Source organism: Mytilus californianus, unplaced genomic scaffold (assembly GCF_021869535.1).
Source record: "Mytilus californianus isolate M0D057914Y unplaced genomic scaffold, xbMytCali1.0.p SCAF_1, whole genome shotgun sequence".
Lineage (NCBI taxonomy): Eukaryota > Metazoa > Mollusca > Bivalvia > Mytilida > Mytilidae > Mytilus > Mytilus californianus.
The window spans coordinates 116,615,162-116,633,458 of record NW_026262581.1 but is presented as its reverse complement, the minus strand read 5'-3'; the positions used below and the strand labels follow the sequence as shown (position 1 = coordinate 116,633,458).

The following is an 18,297-nucleotide window of genomic DNA, read 5'->3' as shown; positions in this document are numbered from 1 at the left end:
TAACTTGTCATGGTGTTAACTATTTAACAAATATCAAGTCAATATCTTCAAGCATAACAAAAAAAAGTGATGAAAACTGATTATCTAAGTGAATTTTTTAAGTCCAAGGACCATAACTCTGCATAAAATCTTCAGACCGAAACAATATTTGTACTTGATCTGTAACTTGTCATGATAAAACTATATACCAATTTTCAAATCAATATCTTCAAGCATGACAAAAAAAAGTGCAGAAAACTGATTATTTGATTGAATTTTCTAAGTCCATGGACCATAACTCTGCACAAAATCATCAGACCGGAACAAAACTCGAACTGTAACTGTAACTTGTCATGAAAAAACTAAATACCAATTTTCAAATCAATATCTTCAAGCATAACAAACAAAAAGTGCAGAAAACTGATTATTTGAGTAAATTTTCTAAGTCCAAGGACCATAACTCTGCACAAAATCATCAGACCGGAACAAAATTTGAACTTGATCTGTAACGTGTCATGATAAAACAATACACCAAATATCTTCAAGCATGAAGAAAAAAGTGTGTATAACTGTTATGCAGGACTGACGGATGGACAGGGTGCAAACCTAAAGTCCCTGACGACTTCATCAGTAGGGGACTAATAAATGGGGAGTGTGTCCATGGGACACGGATGATGCCCCCGCTTGCATATAACGTTATAAAGGGACATAACTCAAGAACAGTAAAAGTGACGCTATCCAAATTTGTACTGGATCTGTGTTTTGTGGTAATATGCATTGTGTATAAGTTTCATAACATTTGGTTGAGGCAAACTTAAGAGAAAGGAAATGAGGAATTCAGCAATTTTTCCATTTGTAGAGGGGCACAACTCTAGAACGGTAAAAGTGACGCCACCAAAAATCACACTTGATCTGTGTTTTATGGTAATCAGTATTGTGCATAAGTTTCATAACGTTTGATTGAGGCAAACTAAAGTTAGAGAACGGAAATAATAAATTCAGCAATTTTTCCATTTGTAAAGGGCATAACTCTAGAATGATAAAAGTGACACCACAAAATTCAAACTTGATCTATGTTTTGTGGAAATAAGCATTGTGCATAAGTTTCATCGTATTTGGTTTAGGCAAACTAAAGTTAGAAAACGGAAACCAATTTTGGGATGTAGACACATACAAGGGTAAAACGTAATGCCCCTCCGCTATGACGGGGGCATAAAAATCTTGCCTAGAGTTTTCACACAATTGCAATTTTCCATTTAATCCAACTTCCCTCACTTTAAGAGTCATCATACTATTAGGGAGATACCATTTGATTTTTATGGGGGCTTGGATGAAAAATTTTGTGAATGTTCTGCCTTTTTTTTTAGTTGTAATCTCTGTCCTGCTTATTTTCATTAGTTTATCCTGACTTTTTTCAAATAAATTGTCATCCTGCCTTTTTTTTTTACTCAAAACTCCTGTCCTGCTTTTTTTTTTCCAATTTCATCCTAGCCCCCCCCCCCCCCCCCATATAAATCAAATGGTAGCTCTATAATGACAATATCTACATCACTTACCCTGGTTAGTTTTACATGTACACCTTATTGTTATTTATTCCAATCGGGATTAGTTCTGAAATTATACAATGTTTTCATTATGTCACAAACCAGTTGAAGCTATCTGGGACCCTGATAAAACAATGTATTGTGCATGAAGCTTTTCAAAGAGGCATGTTTAAACCATCATTTACCAGTCTTCACGATAAAACTTTGAATCTACAGGCCCAGAGTTCAATTTTTGGAAAATTTTAGAAAATTTCAGATTCTGTTAGCTTGTAGAGATGATTTTTACAGGCCTGAAAACAATTTTACAAGCCTAGGCTGCTGGGCCTGTGGTTAAGCATGAAGACTGTTAACACTTCAAACAAAGCAGTTTTATGACTTTAAATTTGTGTTTCAAAAATGATAACCTTAGTTCTTGCAACACTTGTCTCAAACAGGAAGTTGTCTTAGTGACTGTTTTATCCAAATTTGACTACATAGCGATAAGGTGCTTTATCTACCGTGGGTTTTTAGTTGGATGCCAGTTTTGTTGGTAGGAAAGCTTGATTTTTAATTCAAATTTATAGAACTGTATAAGCAGAGATTTGAACCTAGAACCCCTGGGCTGGAACATCGCTGCAAACAGCATTGGCCATTGTTGTAAATAACGTTTCCTCATGGAATATATATACAACATTGCATGTCTTTTTATTAGATTCTTATCACTGTTTTGACATTATTGTTTTCCAAAATTTTTTGAAAAACACAGCGGGGGGAAACTTGGAGTAGATTATAACCTGTAAGGGGTATTTATGACTCGAATGCTATCAAGTTACCCTATAAAAGACTTCTTTAATAAATAAGATCAATCTGAATGTAAATAAACCTATAAGACATCCTTGTATTCTATTGTTTTTGTTTCATTTGGTTGCTGTCTCATAGATGTAAACCCTACATCTCGTTATTCAAAAGGGGGTTGTCATATTTACATGAAATAGTGAATAAATCATTTTACAAATAAACGATGTACCCATACTTTGTGGACATGATACTTACGGAAACATATGCAAGCCTCGAAGAAACAAATGTCGATTCTTCAAGTATACAATAACTGAAATTCTGAATTTGCTTTCGTCCATTTCTGTTACAAGCCGGTGCACGTTTCCAACACACGTTCTTCTGTCTGAAATGTAAAGAACATTTCAGGTCCGATCAAAATTTTGTTTGTTCTAATATATACTTAAATGTTGAATTTATCATTTTATCTGTTCATTTGGCATAAAGATGTGTATCGAAAATGTATTCAGAGATGAAACTTAAGGAAAAATTACCATGTGCTCTGGCAGCCATGATGTTCATCAGTTGGATATTTGCTGAATCTGCAAATTAGAATAGTCGATCAGATTGCAAAAAAAACAAGAGTTCTTTGAAAATTAGACATCAAATCAACCCAAAAGGAGTGCATAACCTAAAACTAGCCAAAAACAACGACAAATTTTTGTTATTTCTTATGCTGACTGGAGAACCTGAAAACCAAAACAAACCTCGATCCAAAACAAAATTCATTTCCGGTTTTTCAAGGGAAACAACAATATAAATTTTTAAGTTAAAAGCGCGGGAAGTAAAATTTTCCTTTTTGTCAGAGACGCTTCTCTAAATACAATACATGTCTGATCTAATCTATATGGTATTACAATAATGATTCAATTAAAAAATAAAAACAACACACTAGTAGTCTCAGATAAACAGTAGTTTATATATGACCCCTCTATTTAAACTGTGATATAATATACTAGTATACTAATCCACGATTAAAATAAGAATAGAGGGGCATCATGTATAAACTACTGTTATTGAAATATTGTAAAAACATTACCAAAATAATATATTTTGAAAAAAAGGGGGCCATACCCGAAGTGCTGTTGACAATGTATTCAACATTTGCCTAATATATTATAACAGAGAATAAAAGATATGAATACTATAAATAAGGAATTCTTAGATTTGATATTAAATAGTAAAAAAAAAAAAAAAAAAAAAACCTCAAATTAAATCAACAGTTTCCTTTGTAAAACCAGACATTGAAACTAAGGTTGAGAGACTAACTTTTTTTTTAATATTGTAACATATATGTTCAACTAGTTGTATAAATGTTGGTGTTATTTTATCTTATTATAATTGTTTTTTATTGGCCACAATCCATATTTATAAAGGAATTTTCTAAGTTCTGTCTGAAAATTAACTTTTTTTGCAAGTATTTTGGTTTTGAAAATGTTTTTCAATATCAGTTTTGTTTTCACAAATTTTCTCCAAGGATTCATAAGTATTTTCTTAAGGTCTCAATGATTTCAAGATTTGTGATTTACTATTAAAACTATCACTTAATTCATTATAACTTTTTTGTTTATACATTTCCTTTTTTCTGTTTTTCCATTGTTTTTAATTGTTTGTGTTGAGTTAAGTATTTTGTTTAATTTTTCCATATATTTAAAATTGAGAATGGAAACGGGGTGTCAAAGAGACAACAACCAAAAAGCAGAAAACAGCCGAAGGCCACGAATGGGTCTTCAACACAGCAAGAAAATCCCGCACCTAGAGGCGGGCTTCATCTGGCCCCATAACAATAATGTATACTAGTTCAGCGAAAAATGGACATCACACTAAACTCCGAAACATATAAATGAACCAAAATTTTAAAAATGCACTCCGCCTTGTGCAGCTGGATACGACCGCAGAGGTCGAACACTGAACAGTTGGGGCAAGTATGGACACAATATTCAACCTTGATACAGCTCTGAATTTGGATACTGATTAAATATTTGACACATTATAGATTTCTGACACAGAATAAATGTGGTCAGATAACTTAAAAATTTGAAATGGGACATTTACCGGTAATCTACTTAATGGTCCAATATCCAAAATCTAATTCCATGGTTAGATTCATCATATAAAAAAAAAAAATACATGAATTCAAACAAAGTTTAATTTTGGACCCTTTGGACCTTAATATGGACTAATTTGAAAACAGGACCCAAAATTAAAAATCTGAATGCACAGTTAGATTCAGCATATCATAGAACCACAAGAATTCAGTTTTTGAGGAAACCAAGTATTATTTCGGACCCTTTGGACCTCAGTGTAGACCTATTTAAAAATGTCCAAATATCCAATATAGTAATACATGGTAAAAACCTCAAACAATTCAAGACTTTAAATTAATCCTCATTGAAATTGGTTAAAAGATTTGTATTTATTTTCAATTGAAGATTTCTTGCTGTTGTGCAATACTTAGTAAATATTTTTACAAACTAAATATAATAATTAACACACCCTGTTTGGTATGTATCTCCTGTCATATCAGTATTTGTTTTTTCTTCATATAGATCAGATGTGGTACAATTTCATAGAGATCCATTGACTAATACTTAAGTATTTGTCCGGAAACCAGAAAAACCTTGTTCCCCCCTCTTTTTGCCCCTTATTCCTGAACGGTTTGAGCCATAACCTCCAAAGTCAAACCCAACCTTCCCTTTGTGGTATGGAACCTTGTGTTTCAATTTCATAGAGATCCATAGAATAATACTTATGTAATTGTCCATTAGGGAGCTACCATTTGATTTTTATGGGGGGGGGGGGAGGGGGCTAGGATGAAATTTGAAAAAAAGGCAGGGCATGGCATCCGTCTAGTCCATTGGCATCAAAAGCACAAAAATTATTTTAGCAGAGGACCAACATTCAGATAATGGAGGTGTGAGCAAGTATATTTATACTATTTATGACATGCTGAAAACACATACTAAGATCCATAGAACTCTTGTGATGGTGACTACATTTTCAACTAAGAGGTTTTTTTTCTATATTTACCTGCAATGATAGATAATGATGTTTTCATTAAACTTTGAACTATTTTAATTAAGTTAAAGGAAAAACTTTATCATGCAAAGATGAATATAGGAGGTAGATTAGATCTTTTATTTGCTGAATTTTATGTCTCAACGCATGCGTTCACATCTATACCAGATATTGAATAAAGAGCTGCGCCATGAGCGCTTGAAATGCGCTTTTTCAAAGAACTTCTCAATGTCATATCCGAAATTTATAAAAAAACTAAATGGGGGTTATTTTAATAAATATAAAACAGTCACTAAATTTTCATGAAAACTTCCCAAAGCACTTTTGAGTTACTTTCCGAAAACTGGAAAATCCCCCTTTTTTTATGAATAAAATCCCATAATTCGGAAACGTAAAATCTAAAGTTAACAAAAATCGAAAGGGAGCTCACGTCAACAGACATAATCAATTCACCAAAGTTTCATGCAAATTGGTTCAAGTATTTTTGAGTTATTGGCCAACATGTTGACGACAGACGCACAACGTTATACCGTAATACGTCCCTTAAACAGGCATATAAAAAATTAGTGGTTTCGAAAACATTGAATCATATTTTGATCACATATAAGACTCTTTAGGATAGAGATGAAAGGCTTTTACTTCAATTCATACAAAATATATGGTCATATTCTAAATGTGTGTTTATCTTTTTTGTTCGAAAAATAACATATTAGCCTACAAATAAAATGATTTTGAGGAAAGACGTCATTTTATGTAACATTTATATGCTTAACCCTATTAGTTAGTAATATAACTTTAATTACAATAGACATTTGCCTGTTTTATTGACATGAAAAAAGCATTTCATACTGTACAAATTAGTACAGAGAATATGCTGTGGTTTAAACTTAGGGAGCTACCATTTGATTTTTATGGGTGGGGGGGGGGCTGGGATGAAATTTGAAAAAAAAGGCAGGACGGAAGTGTTGAGTAAAAAAAAAAAGGCAGGATGACAATTTATGTAAAAAAAGTCAGGATAAACTAATAAAAAAAAGGCAGGACCGAATAGAGTGAAAAATAAAAAGGCAGGACAGAGATTACAACTAAAAAAAATATGCAGGACAAAATTTTTCATCCTAGCCCCTATAAAAATCAAATGGTAGCTCCCTTAGGTACTTGGATGTAAATGGAAGGTTTTTAAAAGGAGTTTTGTCACAGGGTTTGTATTTTCCTGAGCAACATGATGGGTGCCACATGTGGAGCATGATCAGTTTACCCTTCCAGAGCACCTGAGATACCACCTGGTTTTGGTGGGGTTTGTGTTGCTCAGTCTTTAGTTTTCTATGTTGTGTTTTGTATACTGTTGTTTGTCTTTTGGTTGTGTTTTTCGTTTTTTGTTATGGCGTTATCAATTTGTTTTGAACTTTTGAATGTCCCTTTGGTATCTTTCCCCTCTCTGTTCCTGTTTGTAGATATGAGTGTAAAACAAGAATGTACAATTATTACCTACATCAATTTTAGTATATTTGAATGATCTTATGTTAATAATATGTATGAAACAAAATATCTAAATGTGGGCATACCAATAGATGCATCTAGTATGTTTTCTGTTATATGCAGATGGCATTAAACTTCCAAGTCTTTAAGATGCCTTTTGATACCTCAATCAATCTAACCTCTATTGTGGAATTTGTGTTGTGACATCGATACCTTGGGAGGTGGATTGATTAACAATTTAAAGTTTACTATCAGAGAAGTTAAAAAATCAACAAGTCAAGGACTATCTCCACTTTATACCAAATTTATTTCTTGTGGTGGACTGGACTATGATAGTTACAGAAAGCTGTATGAAAGTGTTGTTTAACTGATCTTGCTATATGGATTGAGTATGTAACCCCTTTAAACCCTTTTAACACTATTAAAGTTGATTTATTGTTTGAACTGGGATTATGTGGGCCTTGAGCAGACCCACCATTATAATGGCAGGTACCCTACCTCCCTTGAAATTCCTTGTTACAGGTTAAGAGATATAATGGGTTTGAAGGCCGTACCTTGACCTATAATGGTTTACTTTTATAAATTGTAACTTGGATGGAGAGTTGTCTCATTGGCACTCATACCACATCTTCCTATATCTAATTATCAAAACACAAACTTTTTGAAGTTGTCAGTTTCATATGTTTTCTAGGCAGTTATAGTATCAAAGTTTGCATTATGTTAGATTGTGACAATATGATAAACAATTTACTATTGACACAATGGTTTCTAAATAAACCCCTGTTCACTAAAGAGTTTACAACATACACTTAACACAAAATAGCATGGCACAAAAAAAGGTGAACTTAAAATAAGAAAATATCATGTAATTGACAATGAAATAATTATTCCTCACCAAAGATCATTGGGAAAGAATATAAGCTAAAGCTATAGTAATCAAATGGTAAGACCATTAAGGTCCCAAAAATTAATTTGATGTGAAACACTATTTCATAAAAAAGATTATTAACCAATGAATACTGAAATAATGGACCATATTTAACATCACTAAAAATAAGAACTATGGTAATATTTTACATATATGTATACATATATATATATATATCTGAAAACAAATCTTAATAAAAACCAATGAAACATTAGTTCTAATGAAGAACACTGGTGTCTGTATTCAGAGATGTCTTTGATACTCTTGTATGCTCATAAATTCTCTTATTCCACAATATTTACCACTGGAAGTTAAGCAACCAACAATCAATCAATCTTATTTCACAATTACAAGATGCTTTAATGGATATCTGAGATCTATCACATAATGATGTTTTGGTGATCTAATCTAAGGACAGATTGGCACTATACAGTAATTTTCACGTATGTGCACAATGGATCCAAAGATTAGTTTTAATCTGTACTAAGGTTGATCTTTCAGTAATCTCTCAGCTGTCCATCCCTCATTCCATCTCTGACTTTCAAGTGAAAACCTTTACTGTTTAATCTTTATATTTTCTATTCAAAATACAACATACAGCATTTCAATTGCAAGTGAATACAGTATTGAAATCTGGCTTTATTATTTATTTAATGTCAAATACAATTTTGTTTTTAAGATTTAACATTCAATTTGATTTCATACAATAGCTTCCTATCTTTTTACAGCTTACCTATAATATGTGCTATTGTTTAATGTTAGTTCATTCAATGACTTTAAGATGTCAATCTCCTTCACTTTACAATGTTTCTTCATTTCAAGATAAAAAAAAACAGTAATCTTAACTATATGGTTTCAGTAAGAGCTCTCACAGTTTAGCATGTTCATGTACATAACAGTGCTACACTTCAAAAAAATACATATAGATATATTGAAACACCATAACTCTTTTGTTTGTGTATGGTAATTGTACAATTTGTCAATTGATGTGAGAATCTGGAAATAATTTACAATAATGAATTCCTGTTGAATGACAAAAACATGTGCTGCAACATGCAAATCTTATGTCTAATACAGATGTCTTGTGTCAATGAATTATCAGTGTATAGTCATAACACAGACAAAGTCATGATTCATATTTCTGGTTTGTGTTCACACTTCTGTAGAATAAGTACAAAACATATCGTTTGAAGTTTGCTAATTGTTGATGGCCATACCTGTAGTTGTTTACATCCTTGTCCTTTTGTCTCTGGTGGATAGTTGTCTCTAGTGGATAGTTGTCTCTGGTGGATAGTTGTCTCTGGTGGATAGTTGTCTTTGGTGGATAGTTGTCTCTGGTGGATAGCTGTCTCTAGTGGATAGTTGTCTCTGGTGGATAGTTGTCTCTGGTGGAAAGTTGTCTCTGGTGGATAGTTGTCTCTGGTGGATAGTTGTCTCTGGTGGATAGTTGTCTCTAGTTGGTAGTTGTCTCTGGTGGATAGTTGTCTCTAGTGGATAGTTGTCTCTGGTGGATAGTTGTCTCTGGTGGAAAGTTGTCTCTGGTGGAAAGTTGTCTCTGGTGGATAGTTGTCTCTGGTGGATAGTTGTCTCTGGTGGGTAGTTGTCTCTGGTGGATAGTTGTCTCTGGTGGATAGTTGTCTCTGGTGGATAGTTGTCTCCGGTGGATAGTTGTCTCTGGTGGATAGTTGTCTCTGGTAGATAGTTGTCTCTAAAGTAGTCATACCCCATCTCCTTAGTTTCAACAGACATATTTAGTATAGACTTCTAATTTCATAAACAGTTTCACTGATGCTGTATTAAAAAGATGAACACATTACTATAATCTATTATATATACATGTATAATATTACATGGTAAGTCCTTCTTGACATAATTTTCTAAAATTTGGTTTAATCTTGAACAATGGTTATATGTTCTAGGCATTTTTAAGAGCTAAATGTACCAGTGACTTATAATAGTTAGGTAAATGGTTATATGTACCAGTGACTTATAATAGTTAGGTAAATGGTTATATGTACCAGTGACTTATAATAGTTAGGTAAATGGTTATATGTACCAGTGACTTATAATAGTTAGGTAAATGGTTATATGTACTAGTGACTTATAATAGTTAGGTAAATGGTTATATGTACTAGTGAATTATAATAGTTAGGTAAATGGTTATATGTACCAGTGACTTATAATAGTTAGGCAAGTGGTTAAATGTACCAGTGACTTATAATAGTTAGGTAAATGGTTATATGTACCGGTGACTTATAAAAGTTTGGTAAATGGTTATATGTACCAGTGACTTATAATAGTTAGGTAAATGGTTATATGTACCAGTGACTTATAATAGTTAGGTAAATGGTTATATGTACTAGTGACTTATAATAGTTAGGTAAATGGTTATATGTACTAGTGAATTATAATAGTTAGGTAAATGGTTATATGTACCAGTGACTTATAATAGTTAGGCAAGTGGTTAAATGTACCAGTGACTTATAATAGTTAGGTAAATGGTTATATGTACCGGTGACTTATAAAAGTTTGGTAAATGGTTATATGTACCAGTGACTTATAATAGTTAGGTAAATGGTTATATGTACCAGTGACTTATAATAGTTAGGTAAATGGTTATATGTACCAGTGATTTATAATAGTTAGGTAAATGGTTATATGTACCAGTGACTTATAATAGTTAGGCAAGTGGTTAAATGTACCAGTGACTTATAATAGTTAGGTAAATGATTAAATGTACCAGTGACTTATAATAGTTAGGTAAATGGTTATATGTACTGGTGACTTATAAAAGTTTGGTAACAGATGAATGTTTTTTGTATCTTATTCTAGTGGGAAAGTTTCCAATAATAGGGACTATGCTATACTGGAAAGCTGTGTCACAAAAGTACATAATGTAGGAAGTAATTGTTCATGAGACATAGGAGTGATCACCATCCCTTGGATTAGACATACCAAGGGAAGTACTATCAAAACACATCTCCAGACTTTCTATTAGAGAAACTATGTGTGGAATCTTTCTACTTGTTGTTTGTATGACATAGAAGTGATGACAGAGAACAATAAATGTCCCTATAAAACATATTAGTACCAACAGCAGTATGGGGAACCAGATGTTAACCTCTAGTAGCATAACCCAGACATATAGATTACACTTAACTGTCATCAACTCTCAATGTTACTACTGAAAAAAACTACAAAAAGAATTCATTATGTTCTTACCATAATTCTCACTGTACTACAGCTATTTTTGTATACATTCTTCACTGATATAATCTACCTTGTTCCAATTTGTGGATGGTACTTTTAATATGAGAGTTTTCTTTTAATTATGAGATTACTTGCTTTCTGGCAACTTGAAAAGCTAATGCATGAGCTTGTGTTGTTTTTTATATCCTTTTTACTGAATATCTGATAGCTTCAAATTTTAACTGAATTGAATTTACTTTGTTAAATTAAACACAGTAAGAGGGATTTATATTTTATTTTCAGTACCAAGGGGCAGAAAGATTTTGAAAATGAACAATCTGGCCTCGAAAGAACTGAAAAAAAATATTGCAACACAAAATGAAGGTTAAAAAATTGTGTACAAAACTGCAAATAAATTTATCTATATGCAAAAAATCCCCCCCTTTAATGCAAATGTTGGCCTTTCCACGAGTAGAAAAAAAGAAGAGACAAGTTGCTTTGAAAGCCTGTTTTGTTGATATTGTTTTTTGGCTTAGGATTTGTGTTTATTTCTTCTTCCAATGTTTAAAAAAAAATCTAATTAAATTTATATTTTTTGTCACTAAATAATAGCCCTGTGCTTGCATTGGTAGCAAAATGATAATGCGACATTCAAATGAACAAAAGAAACTGTGAAAAAAGAGAACAAGATTTAGAGTAACTGGATAGTATCGTACTGACTACTTCAGATCAAAACAGATAATGGATCACCTTGATTATAGGTGAGGGAACTCCCAGGTGTAGGTGTTGTGTTTGTATAAAGCAGGAAATACCTACTTAGGTAAAGCTCAGGTAAAAACAAACTTGTCAAATTGTATGTCATTAATCTTTACTACTTCTGTGTATTCAGTCTCAATATAAAGTGTTTAGATAATATTAAATACACATCACAAACAACTTTATAAAACTCCAATAAGCATTTAAACTTTATAGACCACTTCCTTTCTATTGTCTATACTTTGTCCGGAAACCTTCAAGGCTAAGACACATTTTATTTAAACCACTTCCTCAAACTGCTACACTAAAAAAATAAAACAACTGACATGCTTTTTCTTTGTCCTTAAGAAATCAATAATTAAATGTTAAAATGTAGATCAAATTTCTTGAAAGGGCCACAGTTGAATAAAATTCAAGGTCTGTAATCATTGAGGGCACAAACAAAGAATATAAGGTAAACATTCAGTGGCAAATATTACATGCACATTCAGAACAAGAACATGATAATTTGTGATGAATATATGAACCCTTATTAAAACAAGACTCAGATCCAGGTTTTAGTTCACATGGTATCATTCTAAATAAAATGCTCCGCAGGGCGCAGCTTGATACGACCGCAGAGGTCGAACCCTGAACAGTTGGGGCAAGTATGGACACAACATTCAAGCTTGATACAGCTCTGAATTTGGATTGTGATTAAATATTTGACACAGCATAGGTTTCTGACACAGAATGAATGTGGTCTAAGAACTTAAAAATTTTAAATTGGACATTCACCTATTATGGTCCAATATCCAAAATCTAAATACATGGTTAGATTCAGCATATCAAAGAACCCCAAGAATTCAATTTTTGATGAAATCAAACAAAGTTTAATTTTGGACCCTTTTGATCTCAATGTGGACAAAGTTGATAACGGGGCCCAAAAATCAAAAATCTAAATACATGGTTAGATTCAGCATATCAAAGAACCCCATATATTCAATTTTTGTTGAAATCAAATAAAGTTTAATTTTGGACCCCGATTTGGACCAACTTGAAAACTGGGCCCATAATCAAAAATCTAAACACATGTTTAGATTCAGCATATCAAAGAACCCTAAAAATTCAATTTTTGTTAAAATCAAACTAAGTTTAATTTTGGACCCTTTGGACCTTTATGTAGACCAATTTGAAAATGGAACCAAAAATTAAGAATCTAAATACACGGTTAGATTCGGCATATCAAAGAACCCCAATAATTCAATTTTTGATGAAATCAAACAAAGTTAAATTTTGGACCCTTTGGACCTCAATGTGGACCAATTTAAAAACGGGGCCCAAAATCCAAAAACTTAATACACGGTTATATTCAGCATATGAAAGAACCCCATATATTCAATTTTTGTTGAAATCAAACAAAGTTAAATTTTGGACCCCGATTTGGACCAACTTGAAAACTGGGCCCATAATCAAAAATCTAAATTCATGGTTAGATTCAGCATATCAAAGAACCCCATATATTCAATTTTTGTTGAAATCAAATAAAGTTTAATTTTGGACCCCGATTTGGACCAACTTGAAAACTGGGCCCATAATCAAAAATCTAAATACATGGTTAGATTCAGCATATCAAAGAACCCCATATATTCAATTTTTGTTGAAATCAAACTAAGTTTAATTTTGGACCCTTTGGACCTTTATGTAGACCAATTTGAAAACGGAACCAAAAATTAAGAATCTAAATACACGGTTAGATTCGGCATATCACAGAACCCCAATAATTCAATTTTTGATGAAATCAAACAAAGTTAAATTTTGGACCCTTTGGACCTCAATGTGGACCAATTTAAAAACAGGGCCCAAAATCCAAAAACTTAATACATGGTTAGATTCAGCATATTAAAGAACCCCAAGAATTCAAGAATAAAACCCCATTGAAATTGATCAAGAAATAAGCAATTTATACAAAGTATATTCTTTTGCACAATACTGTGCAATTGAATATTTCTTGCTATTGCGCAATACTGTACAATTGACAATTTCTTGCTATTGCGCAATATTGTGCTATTGGATATTTCTTGCTATTGCGCAATACTGTGCAATTGAAGATTTCTTGCTATTGCGCAATACTGTGCAATTGAAGATTTCTTGCTATTGTGCAATACTGTGCAATTGAAAATTTCTTGCTATTGCACAATACTTATTGTATAATAATTTACACATCCTGTTTGGTGTGTATTTCCTACCATATCATTATTATTTGCTTTTAAATATAAATCAGAAATAACCAACTTAAAATGGAAAATTTTAAAAGAAAAAAAAAAGGAAAAAAAGAAAAAAAAAAGAAACCCCCCCCCAAATTTTTTGAACCCCCTTATGATTCATCACCCCCAAACTCAATCCCAGCCTTCCCTTTGTGGTATGGTATCTTGCAGTACAATTTCAGAGAGATCCATACAATTGAACACAAGTTATTGTCTGGAAACTAGAAAAATGCTTATTTTTGGCCCCTTTTTGGCCCCCAATTCCTAAACGTTTTGGGCAATTACCCCCAAACTCAATTCCAGCTTTCCCTTTGTGATATGGAACCTTTTAGTACAATTTAAGAAATATCCAAACACTTACACACAAGTTATTGTCATGAAACTAGAAAAATGCTTGTTTTTTGCCCCTTTTTTGGCCCCTTATCTTAAAATTTTGAGGCAATTACCCCCAAAATCAATTACAGCCTTCCCTATGTGATATGGAACCTTGTGGTACAATGTCAGAGAGATCCATACACTTACACACAAGTTATTGTCTGGAAGTTACAAAAATGCTTATTTTTGGCCCCTTTTTGGCCCCTAATTCCTTAACTGTTGGTACCATAACCCCCAAAATCAATCCCAACCTTCCTTTCATGGTATTGAACCTTACGGTAAAATTTCATGGAGATCCATTAACTTAAACTAAAGTTAGAGTGCGAAAACTAATGTGTCTTCGGACGACGCCGGACGACGCCGACGACGACGACGACGACGACGACGACGACGACGACGCCAACGTCATACCAATATACGACCAAAAAATTTTCAATTTTTGCGGTCGTATAAAAAGGCATGTCACCCTTTTAATACCAGAGAGATTTTTTACTTCGAGTCAGTGTTTCCTCTTGCTTCTAAATGCCAAAAACTGAGCAAAAAACAGAAAATACCATCTCAAAGCCTATGGTTTGAATAGTCAGGGCTTGAACCCATAATCTCTGGTGTTGGAAGCCAGCAAGTCACAACAAGATTATAGATGATGTAAAAAATAAGCAAAGAGGTGGTCATCATTTATTTATGAATAAAAGATATCAATAATATCAAAGATTCTATAAAATTCTACTTGATCGCTATCCAACAACACATGCACATCAAAAACATCTATATATCTCACTGCCTGAATTTTATTTGAAAAAAGGCAAAACTAATCAAATCATCAATATAATCAGATAATGTACATTAAATGTCTCAACAATATATAGCAAGTAAAGGTATGCGAACATATGACCAACATTGTGGTAAGAAGGCACAGAATTTAATTATGTAATTCAAACAAAACACAAACGATACATTCTCACTGACATTTATGCTATGCTTTTAAACTGAGACTGCTATTCCAAGTTTTAAAGTTGATATAAAAAAAGATTCCAAAGGGAAAAATATCCGTATTACATTTAATTACCACTTTGACAAATTTAAATTTTTGTCATGTTAACTGCTTTTTTCCACACCTAATGTGTGATAAAAAAAAAAGCCCGCCAAAATCTAACTTAACATATTTCAGGTTTAATAAACTTTCTACCTTGCACCAATTTCAGGTACATTTAATTCAACAGTAGGATATCATCTAACCTAAGCAAGCCTTTAAGTCAATAATTCTGACCCAAATATTGTACCAATCCCTATATCATTTACACCTTGAAACCGCAAACTTTTTTTTCATTCATAAAAATATTGTGTGCATGGTACATTACTTCTGATTGGATAATCTTACAATTACCTGGAATATATTAATGTACACGAAGATACTTATAATAGAATATTATTATAAAATATAATACAAAAAATTCATTTTGAAAAGACATGATATATGATGACGTTGTTTAAACAAGGTTGGAAAAGAATAAAGTATATAGTGATATATAGATTGCTAAGAAGCATACAAATGATAGTTAGCTGATAGTTAAGATTTTTGACCACCTACAAATTATAATAATAACTTTATTTGCAAATTACTCCAATTTTGGTTGAGCAAAAACACAAAATATAACACAGTTTAGTATTCAGACAGCTTTTACATTTTCTCTCTATCTACTATAGTTTTGGCAAAAAATGCAAAATTAAAGGTAAAAACTATCATTCAATGGCAATAACTCCTATAAGGAGTCAACTGTCACTTTCTGCCATAATGACTTGTATGTAAATTTTGTCTTGTCTTTTTTTCCATTTGCCATTCTCTATATCCAATAAAGTTTTCAAGATAACTAATTAAACACAAAAATTGGTCAAAAATGTCATATCAGGGCAATTTCTCGACTTGACAATTTGGTCAAAACAAAATGGACAGGATTCTGAACATTTCTGCACCTGTCAGATATTTTTTTATCTATATTGGCTTACAAGATTATAGAAAATACTTGCATGTTACCCTTATGTTCTATTTTTTAGTCTTAGCGACCATGTTGTTTTGCAGGGTAGATAATAAGACAGAAGGATGATTGTGGTTAAGTTTTGTTCCAAGTGGCCCAGAGTTTCAGAGGAGAAGATTTGCAAACTTTTATGACGGACGTCAGACAATAGGTGCTAAGTACTGAGAAAATCTCACATGGCCATTTGGAGCTGTGGAATTTTGATTGCAAATGAGAAATCATCATATGAATAACAAAAACATTTTTTTACTCCATTTTTCTATTGCTCTCTTTTGATCTAAGATTATATTTAGTTCAGTTATCTTTTTCCTTGTTATAAAACAAAATTCTTATGTGAAAACAGTTAGGAAGTGTTTAGTGTAGTTACATAAGAAAGTATGCCGTTAAAAAAACATTAAATATTTATAATAAATAGTAACATTAAGTTTAGTATCCTGTATGTATCAGGTAGGAACAAACAATTATCAATTAGTTTACTTTTTTATGACAAATATTAATACTTTTATTTTACAAACATGCTTTGATAAACAGATGTTGTCATTGGTATACATCACAGAATGACATCACATGTGTTCTGTTAAATGTTTCTTTGTGCTGTATGACCTGAAGGAAACAGTGCCAACAAAACAGTAAATCAGAAAGTGTGCTTAGAATTTGCTATAATGTTTATTCAAATTTTATGACAAAAATTAATATTCATCCATCCTTTTTACTTGAGGCTGATAAAATTGATAAGAGTTAGGGCTGTTACACTTATAAATATATGGGACCAAGGAATTGTATATTTAAATATATATACAATTCCTTAAAGGGACCCATGGAACTCCAACTGGCTGGGTGTCAAATAATTTTTTTGTAAAGTGAAAATGTAAGGGAAATTGTAATGATTCTGTATGTTCCTTCCCTGGGTTCCAATATATGTTATAATGGAACAGCCTTTATCCCTAGTCATTAGTTTTATAATATTTCAGAAACTTATGGTCTAACTGACCTCCAATAGAACTAGTTTGATGAAAACTGTCTTCTTATTTTTATATTCAACATATTTAATAGAAATAAGAAGATGTGGTATGAGTGCCAATGAGACAACTCTCCATCCAAGTAACAATGTGTAAAAAGTAAACAATTATAGGTCAAAGTACGGCCTTTAACACGGAGCCTTGGCTCACACAAAACAGCAAGCTATAAAGGGCCCCAAAATGACTAGTGTAAAACAATTCAAACAGGAAAACCAATGGTCTAATCTATATAAAAAACAAGAAACAAGAAACACTTAAGAACCACATCAACAAACAACAACCACTGAAACCAGTTCCTAACTTAGGATAGGTGCAAACAAATGCAGTTGGTTTAAACTTTTAAACAGGCGACAACCTTCACCCTAACCTGAAATAATACTGTAACAGTACAACATAGAAAGACACACTATCAAATATCAATTGAAATGGCTTAACTCAATCAAAAAGACATATTAACAACAAGAGTGCACACGCTGAAATGTCTCGCCTTCTTTACTAATCATTGATATTATGTTGATAGTCCTAAATATAAAGCTTTATTACAACTGTCACATAAACTTAACATTAACCAAGAAAACTAAACACTGACCAATGAACCATAAAAATGAGGTCAAGGTCAGATGAACCATGCCAGGCAGACATGTACAGTTAACAATTCTTCCATATAACAAATATAGTTGACCTATTGCTTATAGTTTAAGAAAAACAGACCAAAACACAAAAACTTAACACTGAGCAATGAACCGTGAAAATGAGGTCAAGGTCATATAAAACCTGCACGACTGACATATAGATCATAAAATATTTCCATACACCAAATATAGTTGACCTATTGCATATAGTATTAGAAAAAAAGACCAAAACTCAAAAACTTTAACTTTGACCACTGAACCATGAAAAAGAGGTCAAGGTCAGATGACA

At 32.4% G+C, this 18,297-nt stretch overlaps 1 long non-coding RNA gene across 2 annotated transcripts in view; it reads right to left on the bottom strand.

Moving 5' to 3' along the window:
• LOC127731988 (uncharacterized) overlaps positions 1-3,085 on the bottom strand; it is a 36,511-nt gene extending 33,426 nt beyond the window's left edge. The window contains exons 1-3 of one of the 2 annotated variants that reach the window (XR_007995959.1): positions 3,044-3,085; positions 2,556-2,682; positions 1,536-1,590 (exon numbers count right to left, since the gene is read on the bottom strand). This is a non-coding gene — a long non-coding RNA (uncharacterized LOC127731988). The other variant, XR_007995958.1, reaches the window with a different exon arrangement.
• Positions 3,086-18,297: the final 15,212 nt, after the last annotated feature.